The sequence below is a fragment of the Triplophysa rosa genome, linkage group LG8 (genome assembly GCF_024868665.1).
Source record: "Triplophysa rosa linkage group LG8, Trosa_1v2, whole genome shotgun sequence".
Taxonomy (NCBI): domain Eukaryota; kingdom Metazoa; phylum Chordata; class Actinopteri; order Cypriniformes; family Nemacheilidae; genus Triplophysa; species Triplophysa rosa.
Window position 1 is genome coordinate 3,198,682 of NC_079897.1, and position 10,818 is coordinate 3,209,499.

General features: G+C 49.5%; 1 pseudogene; it reads right to left on the reverse strand.

Annotated features, from left to right (window-relative positions):
- Positions 1–4,299: 4,299 nt before the first annotated feature.
- On the reverse strand, positions 4,300–5,683 carry LOC130557717 (uncharacterized; annotated as a pseudogene).
- Positions 5,684–10,818: the final 5,135 nt, after the last annotated feature.

Genomic DNA, 10,818 nt, shown 5'->3' on the forward strand with positions numbered 1-10,818 from the left:
GGACACGTATGTCCCAGTTGTCTCTGATCTCCAGCAAACTCCTGACCGAGAACAGATCAGTTCTCAGCCGTCTTGTGTCAGCGGTCCGTCTGCGCTGCCAGCTGATTCTTCAGCAAAAGAAACAAAGAGAGACAACTTGCAGAACAATGTGAAGGACGAAGCACAAGGTGAGATGAAATAAACCTGGGCCTGTATTTATCAAGCTTCTGAGAATTACTCACAAGAACACTGCTAAGAATTTACTTAAGAAAACATTAAAAAACGTAAGAGTTCTCGGCTCGCTTTAAACTTTTATAGGATGTAGAGACCTTTCTAGTGCATGGCAAGCCTTTTATCCAAGAAACCGGCCAGCCATTGAGAAGCTCTTAGAGGAAATGTGGTTGGGAAACCCAAGCATGCCCAGCGCTAGAGTCAGGCCTAGCCCTCCTACTGTCTGACCCAGAGCTACAGTCAGCGACCAGTGGAGAGTTAGTAAGTGAGAGAGCCACAGAAACAGCCAGTTTAAGCAACACATACTAAACCACCAGGGTCATAGAAAGATACTTTGGGATGCTTCACTCCCACTTCCTGTTTGCCAAGCGCCACATGGTGCAAGTCAGAGCTCCGTCAAACTTATTCTTAATTCACTGTTCACATTTAATTATATCTTTAAATTTGTGCTTTACATCATTACTTAAACTTATTAACTCACCCTAAAGTGTTTCTTATATCACAATCATCTTAAAACGGACGGATAATTACCATTTTTATGCTGACATTCGCTATTAGCCTACAGGCTGCTAGCACTACTAGTGTTTCACGAGTTCGCCTAGGCAAATAATAATAATGGTGTCAGGAAAATGCTGATAGCAGGGGTAGGTAAGATATGCGTATTTGGCGTGCTGTCCAGGGGGCGGGCTCCGAGCTCGCCGATTCCTTCCGACCCCGGAACACTCCCCCCCTGATGGGGGCGAGTGCGCCGAGCTCGGAAATGGCCCGAACCCAGAGCTCACCCCCCGGGGTCCTGCTGTGGAAAGCGAGTTCGGGGAGATCGGCCGGGGAGGTGGAGGGATGTTGCATTACTGTAGAGAAGGTGCATGTAAGAATTCTGGTCTTATTTATGCGGAGGCTCGCTTGAGCTGATAGGGTGAAAATCGTGATTGCTGGTAGCGAACCAGCCGGGTTTGATTATGAGCTCCGGCTTCACCTGAATTTTGTTAACGAAACTCGTTTGGATAGATGACGTGGTTGCCAATGGTGAACCGGCCGAGTTTGATTATGTGCTCCGGCTTCTCCCGAACTTTGTTAATAAAACATCATTTCACGAGTTCGCCTAGGCAAATAATAATAATGGTGTCAGGAAAATGCTGATAGCAGGGGTAGGTAAGATATGCGTATTTGGCGTGCTGTCCAGGGGGCGGGCTCCGAGCTCGCCGATTCCTTCCGACCCCGGAACACTCCCCCCCTGATGGGGGCGAGTGCGCCGAGCTCGGAAATGGCCCGAACCCAGAGCTCACCCCAAAAAACGCAGAATAAACGCTGGACAGCAGCCGGGTAGCGCATGCTCCCCCCAAATAGCGAGAATTGAGGCTTCCTGGGTGATGGCTTGCGTTCGCCGTGGGGCTTGTGGGTTGTGCGAACCCTGATGGTGCGATGCTACTGTGGTCTCCGGATGTGTGGGGATCCTGTGAGTTGAGAGTCTGCTGCGGTCGTGGTTTTAGGACTGGCTTTGCGTGGCGGCTAAGTTGGTGATATAGGAGCTGCTGGAGCGTGGGGCTGGGAAATTGCTGTGAGTTCTTGCGGAGTGGATGGGCTGAGTGGGTGATGATGTTGTATTCCCACTAGTCTTCCTTAAGCGTGATGGGTGATGTTGCTTTGTGATCTTGAGTTCTGGAAATTGGTTTGCTGTGGCAGAGCACGGGATGAAAACACGGGCCCTGCGGGGGCGGTCGCTGTGACGATGCTGACTACTGGCTTCTGAGAGGTGTCTGCTGCGGCAGAGCAGAGTGAGAAGCACTTGCCTGCGGGGCGCGGTCGCATGGGCTCGATTACTGGCTTCGGGGGCTAGAGAAGGGGTCTGCTGCGGCAGAGTAAGGAAAGAAGCACTGGCCCCTGCGGGGGCGCTCGCATGCGGCTGATACTGGCTTTGTGTAATTGGTTACTGCTGTCAGGCAGCACGAGTTGGAGTCGGGCCCCTGCGGGGGGGTCGCTGCGGCGATACTCTCGGACATGAGTTCTGGGCAAGTAGGATGAAGGTGTGGTGTGCGATACTTGCTGGCTATGAGGGTTGATGCGGCAAGAAGATGGCTGATGGGATCCGGACTGTTTTGTGATGTAGGCTGGGCGAGTTGGAATGGCCCTGGGGGGCGTCGCTGCGGCGATGCTGGCTTCTGGTATGAATGGGGGTCTGCTGCGGCAGAGAAGTGGAAAGCACGGGCCCCTCGGTGGGCGGTCGCTGCGGCGATCTGGCTTCTGGAAGGGCTATACGGTGGTCTGCTGCGGCAGAGCTAGAGGGAAGGCCGGGCCCCTCGGGATGGCGGCTCGCTGCGGCGATACTGGCTTCTGTAGAAGTGGTGTCTGCTGCGGCAGAGCAGAGTTGTGAAGCACGGGCCCCTGCGGGGGCGATGGCTGCGGTCGATACTGGCTTCTGCTAGAATTGGTGTCTGCTGCGGCAGAGCACGAGTTGGAAGCTCGGGCCCCTGCAGTGGGCGGTCGCTGTGGCGATACTGGCTTCTGCTAGAATTGGTGTCTGCTGCGGCAGAGCACGAGATTGAAGCACGGGCCCCTGCAGGGGCGGTCGCTGTCGGCGATACTGGCTTCTGTAGAATTGGTGTCTGCTGCGGCAGAGCACGAGTTGGAAGCTCGGGCCCCTCGGGTCGACAGGATACGGCCGAAATGGTCGCTGGGCAGGACGAGTGAAAGGCCCCGGCGGTTGCTGTGCGATGCGGTTCAAGATGGGCTCTCGAAGACGGTGACGGCCCTGCGGCTTGGTGGCGATCGGCTTAAGACTTGGTGTCCTGGAGAGCTTGAAACGGGCCCCTGCGGGGGCGGTCGCTGCGGCGATACTGGCTTCTGTAGAATTGGTGTCTGCTGCGGCAGAGCACGAGTTGGAAGCACGGGCCCCTGCGGGGGCGGTCGCTGCGGCGATACTGGCTTCTGTAGCATTGGTGTCTGCTTCGGCGGAGTGTGAGATGGAAGTCCAGGTGCTTGTGAGGGCCGTTGCTGCGGTGAACTGAATTCTGGAGAGGTGAGGTCCAATTAGCTGAGTACGAGATGTGCGCCGGGCTCCTGTGAGTTGAACGGTGCGTCACTACTGCTGGTGGTTTGATGGAGAAGTTTGGAAGATGGTTGATGCTAGACGATTCGAGTTATGAGGGTCCGGTGTGCTTCTCTGATGAGGGCGCGGTCTGTTCGGATGTAACTTTTGTAGGCTTTGGATGACCATCGGCCGAGCGCTTGTATCTGGGGCTGTGAGAGGCCCTTTTGGGCAGCCGTGGTTGCTGCGCCGATGCGGAAAGAATGGCAAGAGAAGTGATCTGCTGGGATGCCGGTATGGAGCAAAACGGATTTAAGATGTTTTTGGAACCAGAAACGTGTGGCGGGGTGATTTAAATCATCTGCGAAGAGGGGTTCGGATGGAGATTTAACTTGTGATCGTCTGAAGCGGATGTAGGCTAGGAGGGATTGATAAGGCTGGATTGGGGAATTGAGATTGAAGATATAGATGAAATGGCCTCTCCCGGCCTGGTCGGTCTTGCTTCGCTTGATAAAAAATGAAATGGTTTCCGAATCGAGCACTGATAGATCCGAAAAGGTGGGGTGAACTGAGGGATCGAATTTGGACGTGGTGGTGATTTCTGAGCATCTGAGGAAACCGAAGAAGGCCAAAATGAACATGGCGTCGAGTGTGCGTGCGGTGTGCTTGGTGTGATAGCCTCTGCGAAGGGTGGAAATGCATTTTGTTAGAATTTCTATGGTGATTGGTTGTCTGGCGTCCGGGTGGGTGGGTTGGGTTCTCTGGATGCCTTTGATGAGCATGGATGCTTGGGGGCTGGCTATGGTTGGGGAGAGTGTGTTGAAGATTAATTTATGAAAAAACTGAATTCCACTCAGGTATCCTTTAATTGAACTGGCTTGGAGATTTTTTGTTGTGTTGAGAAAGGAGATGAATGAAGTGATGGAGAGGAGAGAGAAATCCGGGAAGGGGAGGTTGTATGAGCGGTGAAACGTTTTGAAATTCCTCCATGCTGTAAGGTAAGAAAGTAGGGTCCTGGGGGAAACGGCTTGAATGATGGAGTTGAGGGAGGCGTCTAGCATGGCTTTTAGAGGGTGGTTCACTTGAAGATTAATTCCGAATATGGAGGGACAGGCGTTGGTAGGGGATCCGCGTCCGGCGCCAGCAGCCTGAATTTCTGAAATGAAAAGCGGGAAAGGGCGTCAGCTATCTGGTTTTTGGACCCGGGGACGTGTTTGCCTGTCAGAATGAACTGCTCGCAAGCTGAGATCCATATAAGGCGTCTGAGAAAAGGCATTAAGGCGGGTGAATGGGAGCGGCCTTTGTTGATGCAATGTACCGTTGCTTCGTTGTCACAGTGGACTATAATGCTGGAGGCGGACCATTCTTTCCCCCATAAATATGCTGCTACGACAAGTGGGTACAGCTCAAAAAGTGCTGATGACGCAAGAGGCTGCGGTAGACTTGTGAGCTGGGGGGGCCATGTGGACGCGAACCAGCGGCCTTGGTAAAATCCCCCGAAACCGACGGAAGGAGCTGCGTCGGTAAATAGGCGTATGTCGACGGGGAGAGAGACCATGTCGTTGTAAAAGAAAGACATTCCGTTCCATTGTTTGAGGAATTTGATCCATAGACTGAGCTCGTCGCTGCAAGAGCTGGTTATATGAATCGAATCCTCTAGTGCGTGAGCGGAAGATGCGAGGGAGAGGAGGTGCGCGACGAACGGGCGCCCTTGCGGGATGATGCGCATCGCGAAATTTAAGTGGCCGAGAATTGATAGTAGCTCGCGTTTAGAGCAATACGGCGTGTCTATGAGGGATGAAGCGATCAAAATCGTCCTATCGATCTTTTCCTTTGGCAGAGAAGCTTGGAATTTGAGCGTATCGAGCTTAATGCCTAGAAATTCGATGGACGTGCTGGGTCCCGCTGTTTTTTCTTGTGCGAGAGGGACGCCGAGTTTCGCTAAGACTTCTTGGACTTTGGAAAGATGTGCTGCCGGGACGGAATCGGGTGGCGAGATGATTAAGAAATCGTCTAGTAGATGTATGAGGTAAGGGATGGCGTAGTTGTTAGAGAGAATCCAACAGATTGCCTCTGACAACATGTCGAAAATCTTTGGGCTACTTCTGCATCCTAAAGTGAGGCGTACAGAAAAATAGAATTTCTCACGCCATCGGATGCAGAACAAGTGCCAAAATTTTGGATGTATCGGCATGATTTTGAATGCGGATGTGATATCAACTTTGGCTAGCCAGGCTCCGCGTCCGGCCAATTTAATCAAAGTGATGGCTTGCTCAATATCGTGATAATGTAAAGCGAATTCTTCGAGCGGAATTAAACTGTTTATGCTTGGAAAGGGGGAGCCGTGGGGGGACGAGAGATCGAATATGAGGCGCTTTTTCCCCGAAAATTTTCGCGTGGCGACGCCGATGGGGCTGACGCGGAAAACAGGAAACGGTGGGGCGGAAAAAGGGCCGATCATAAATTTATCGTCAATCTCTTTTTTGATGAGGAGATCGACGGTTTCGGGTTCGGCGAGTGCCGACTGGAGATTAGGGCATATAAGGCTGTGGGAAAGTGGGCTTATAATGCCGGGATTGAAGCCTCGAGAGAAACCGTTTAAAAGGTAATCTGTGAATGCATGATCAGGGTGGAGAGATAATTCGGAAGCTAGGTGTAAAAAATTGACAGGAGTCGAGATGATATTTGTTAGATTTTTTATTGTCTGCTTTACTGACTGGGCAAACTATGCGCGCGTGGGCGCCGCCACATAAGTGCAAGCGTGAAGGTACCGGCAGCGTTGCCTTGTGCACCTGTTTGCGTTGAAGCTTCTGCAAACCTCGTAAACTGAGGTGTTGATGGTGTCAGGTTGACTGGGAAGGCTTGGCGATTTGGCAGGCGCGGGACGTGGGCGGTGGAAACGGGAGGGGGCATAGTTTCGCCAGGGGGAATGGCGGGAGTGACCAGGGGACAAGCTGTGGTGTTGTGTGATACGGAGCGGCACACCGCGCAAGATATATTTTGTACGCCCAAAAACACCCTGTTGTGGAGCTCAGTGTCCAGTGCTCCCCAGTAGGGGCACTGGTTCCACTGAGCCACCCTTATGGCGCATTTTGCTGAAAACAGCTTGTGATACGTGTAAAAATGTGCCCCCCCGTAGGAAAGCGCGAGCTCCGCGACTATGGCGAGATAGTCGCCGAGCTCACGCCTCCTGTGAGGGAACACCGTGCATACCACGTCAGTGAAGCGGGAAAATGCCATGTGAATTCTGGGAAGGACAGAGTGCGGGAGTGACTTGGGATGCGTTCTTGAAAGTAAACGAAAGGTCGCCGTAAGACAATCTGCCGATCTGCTGACGGGGGTGAAAGTGGTGATAGAAGTGAAATAAATCTATGTCCCACCTGCCAAAATCTGCGTCCTGATGCTTGTGGAGACGGGGGGTGGTTCCAGGACCGGGGCGTTGCATGGCACCGGCATGGATGTTGCTGTAGCCAGTGAGAAACTTGGGCGTGCCTGTGGTAGAGAGAGGAGGGAGGGAATAGCAGCCAATGGAGCGTCTAACGGAGGCAGTCTCACGTTAGCAGCGGCATCCATGGCAGGGGCCTGAGGGAAGTAGGACGGGCCGTACCCTTGGGTGAGGGGAGGAAAACCTAAAACCTGGGCCTCGGGACGCTAACGGAGGCAGCCTCGCGATTAGGTGTTAACTGCGGAGCCGCTGTCCAGGAGCTTGGAGTGATGTGGGGGGAAGGGGTTGATAATTGTCGAACCGCCCTTGACGGCCGGCTCAGCGTTGTCCTGGTAGCTGTGGAAATTTTGGAGACCGGAAACGATTCCTCCAGAATCACTGAGCTGGAAAGCGGCTGGCGGCAAAAGCTGCTCCTCTGGGGCGCGGCCCAGACTTGCAGACGGCCTGCATGCGGCGGCATGGTGGTTGGGAGTTTGCCTCGCTGTCGAAGTGGAAGGGCCTGGCTACGCTCGAGACGATCCGGGATCCTGGTTCGTCTCCTCTGAGGTCGAAGGCGGGGCCTCTGTCTGCAAAGAGGAGTATAGGCTGTACAGACTCTGCTTTGCTGTGCCGCTTGCTGGGGATGACGTCCCGCTTGGCCAAAGCTTGACGCAAGCCTGCGACGGTCCACTTCCCGATGGCTGGGATGGCCGTAAGTGCTGAAGCGTATGAAGACGCTGGCGAGAGAAGTTGTTGCTTCGGTTGGGCGCGGCGAGGCAGTGCATCGGCGCTTTGAAGCGCGTTGTGCGGACCGAATAAAGGAAATTTACTTTTAATACTTGAGTACTTTTAAAAGCACGTACTTCTGTACTTTTACTCAAGTAAGAATCTGTCTTTACAACTTTTACTTGTAGTGGAGTAATATTTGACCAGTAGTATCTGTACTTTCACTCAAGTAAGGAAGTTGTGTACTTCGTCCACCTCTGTTTCGTAGTGACTGTAAATAAGTAGGCGTGGTTAACTCGGCGCTCTGCAAATTGGGAATACTCTTTTGACCTTCTTACAGTCTGTAGTTTCGTGATTCGCTCCAGTCTGGCGCTTTCTCTCTCACCCGCAGTGCTCGTGCAGGGGTGCAGGTATCTGCGCGTGCATATTAAAAAAGCTCATTCTCACGTATTTCAGAAGTCAGATTGTTTTGTATAGCTTTAATAGATCGATCGGCCACAGATCAGAATTGGCCGATAAACACATTTAATAACTCGATCGGTACTCACTTACTTGGCCGAACTCGGGACTTCTGATAGTAGCTAGAATAACTAAATCCACCAAAGGGGGTAGAGCTTACTCATATGTAGCACCTAAACTCTGGAATAGCCTTCCTGATACTATTCGAGGGTCAGACACACTCTCCCAATTTAAATCCAGATTAAAAACACATATGATGCATACCAGTATTAACTCTTGTTTATAAGTAAATGAACAGCAGCTACGCTAATTGTTCTCTCTCTGCTCTCCTCCCCATCCTCGGGATACCCATCCCGAGGTAACCACAGATTATGCCGGCTCAAGTAGGACCATCTGGTATCATCCTCCTGTGAGAGCATGCGGACTGACTGACCATCAGCAGTGTTTCCCATTCATTGTCGAGACTGTGGTGGCCCACCAGAGTCTACTTTGTTCCGCCACAGTCTTAAAACTAGCTCAAAAAAAATTCTTACAACAACATAAATATTTATTTGAATTTCATTGAATTCTGCATCGTTGATTCGTTGTTGTGCCATTGTTTACAGCTAGACAAAATGCTCCCCAAAATGCTTCAGCGCAATCTGGGCAGCGTGCCTAACGGAGCTGTACGAATCACGCACACCCATGACATTTATAATGAGGATCTTTCGGTGTTATATCCTCTAATATCCTTTTTTTGGGGCCAAAAGCACTCCGTTTAACCCTTTCCACATCTCTCCGATTGTGCTTCAAGCTAGAGCGCTGCACGGACCTCATATTTAAGCAATGGCCTGAGACGCTCAGTCCCTAGCCCGGCCCAAGTCCGACAGCTTATCAGGATCAGGAGTTCGACTAAAGCTCATCGTGTTTTTTGTACCTCCGCATTACACGGGCTGTTGCAGCAATTCAAATAGTTCAGTTTTGGTTTTAATGGCAAATTATTCAAATTTCGTTTCTTTATTAAGTTAATTTAGAAAAATGTTTGGAGTATTTTTTGTTTGTGGCTCAGCCAGGTGCAGAACACAGTCTGATAGCTAACTGCGCTGGAGCGCGGATTTGAATTAATGATGTGAATTATACTGTTGTGAATTATACTGTTGAAACTGCTGCAACCATTAAAATAGTTTAGTTTTGTATTTAATGGCAAATTATTCATATTTCGTTTCATTTCGTTATTAAGTTAATTTACAAGAATGTTTGGATTCTTTTTTAGTACGAGGCTCAGGTGCAGAACATCACTGTGTCCCAAACTTGTCAATATATTTGGTTTGTAGGACATCAAGCAGCCGCTGCTCAGACCGATCGGAGTGTACCGCAGGAGAAAGCGTCTGTCATTAATTGCTCTCGTGTTACTTTGATATAAACTGATAGGTCTGCGCAACTCGCGCATAAAGTTGAAAACATAATAAATCACAAACTTAACATTACTCTGTTGTGCTGAGAGAGTGTACACTTTTCTTACGGGTTAACTCTAAACAGTCGCCGCATCATAATAATGTATGCATGCTCTGGTAGATAGTAGAGTGATACTTCCATGCGGGGGAGTGGGACAATGACACTGTGAAAAAGGCCCGATATTTTAATACATGGTTATAAAATTAGTTCAACTGTTAAAAACTTTTTTGCTTCATTTTTTGATGGCTCATGCATTGGCTGTTTGTGAACTCCCATTTTACCACGTGTTGTGCCCTATTATCCCCATTTATATATGGAGCCAATAATTAAATTACTACTATAGCTATTGTATTATTATAGATTTAATTTTGTTCTTAAAATGCACCATTTTGCAGCATTTACCTTTAAAATATGCTAAATTTTGTTCCGGGGGAGAGTGAACCCTGCTTTCCTGGTTAGAGCATGGCGTTAACAACGCCAATGTCATGGGTTCGATCCCAGGAGATTGCACATACTTAGAAACAAAAATGTATAGGATAATGCAGTGCAAGTCGCTTCCAAAACGTCTGCCAAGTGCATAAATGTAAATGTATGTAACCCGGACCCCCTAGAGAAAATATGACCCCATGGTCTCACTAAATTCTGTGGGAGACACTGATCGGGATACCCATCCAGAGGAAACTACACATTACACCAGCACCAGTTGATCATCACGTGCCATCCTCATTTAAGAACTTCATGTGTGCCTTCCTCATGCGAGATCCTGTGAATTTAATTGATCATCCCAGCTCCAGCCCAGGCAATCTCCAACGACTCCTTGTCGTTGGTGACTTTAACATCCACGTAGATAACGTTACAGATGCCTTAGGAATGGCTTTCAAAGACACTCTTAACTCCATGGGCATTAGTCAACATGTGTCAGGACCCACTCACCTTCGTAATCATACTTTAGATTTAATACTGTTTTACGGTATAAATGTGGACGACGTTAAAATCCTTCAGCAGAGTGAAGACATTTCGGATCATTATCTGGTATTATGTTTGCTTCACTGGCCTACGGCTACAAATAAAACTCATTGTTACAAATATGGTAGAACAATAACTTCAACTACCAAAGATGCGTTTCTCGATAATCTGCCCGAATTGTCTCAAATCATGAGAAATAACGTTGAAGATCTTGACATTACCACTGAAAATTTTAATTCCACCTTCTCGGTAACGCTAGACAAAGTTGCTCCACTACGTTTAAAGAAGATTAAAAATGGCAGCCCCACACCGTGGTATAATGAACACACTCAGGCTCTAAAGAAAGCGGCCCGAAAAATGGAGCGCAACTTTAAGAAAACTAAATTAGAGGTATTTCGTACAGCATGGAAGGATAGTATTCGAAAATACAGGAAAGCCCTAATAACTTCTAGATCCGCCTACTTTTCATCACTAATAGAAGAAAACCAGCACAACCCTAGGTTTTTATTTAACACGGTGGCTAAATTAACAAAAAATAAATCGTCAGTGACTTCTGATCCTGTATATCAGCATA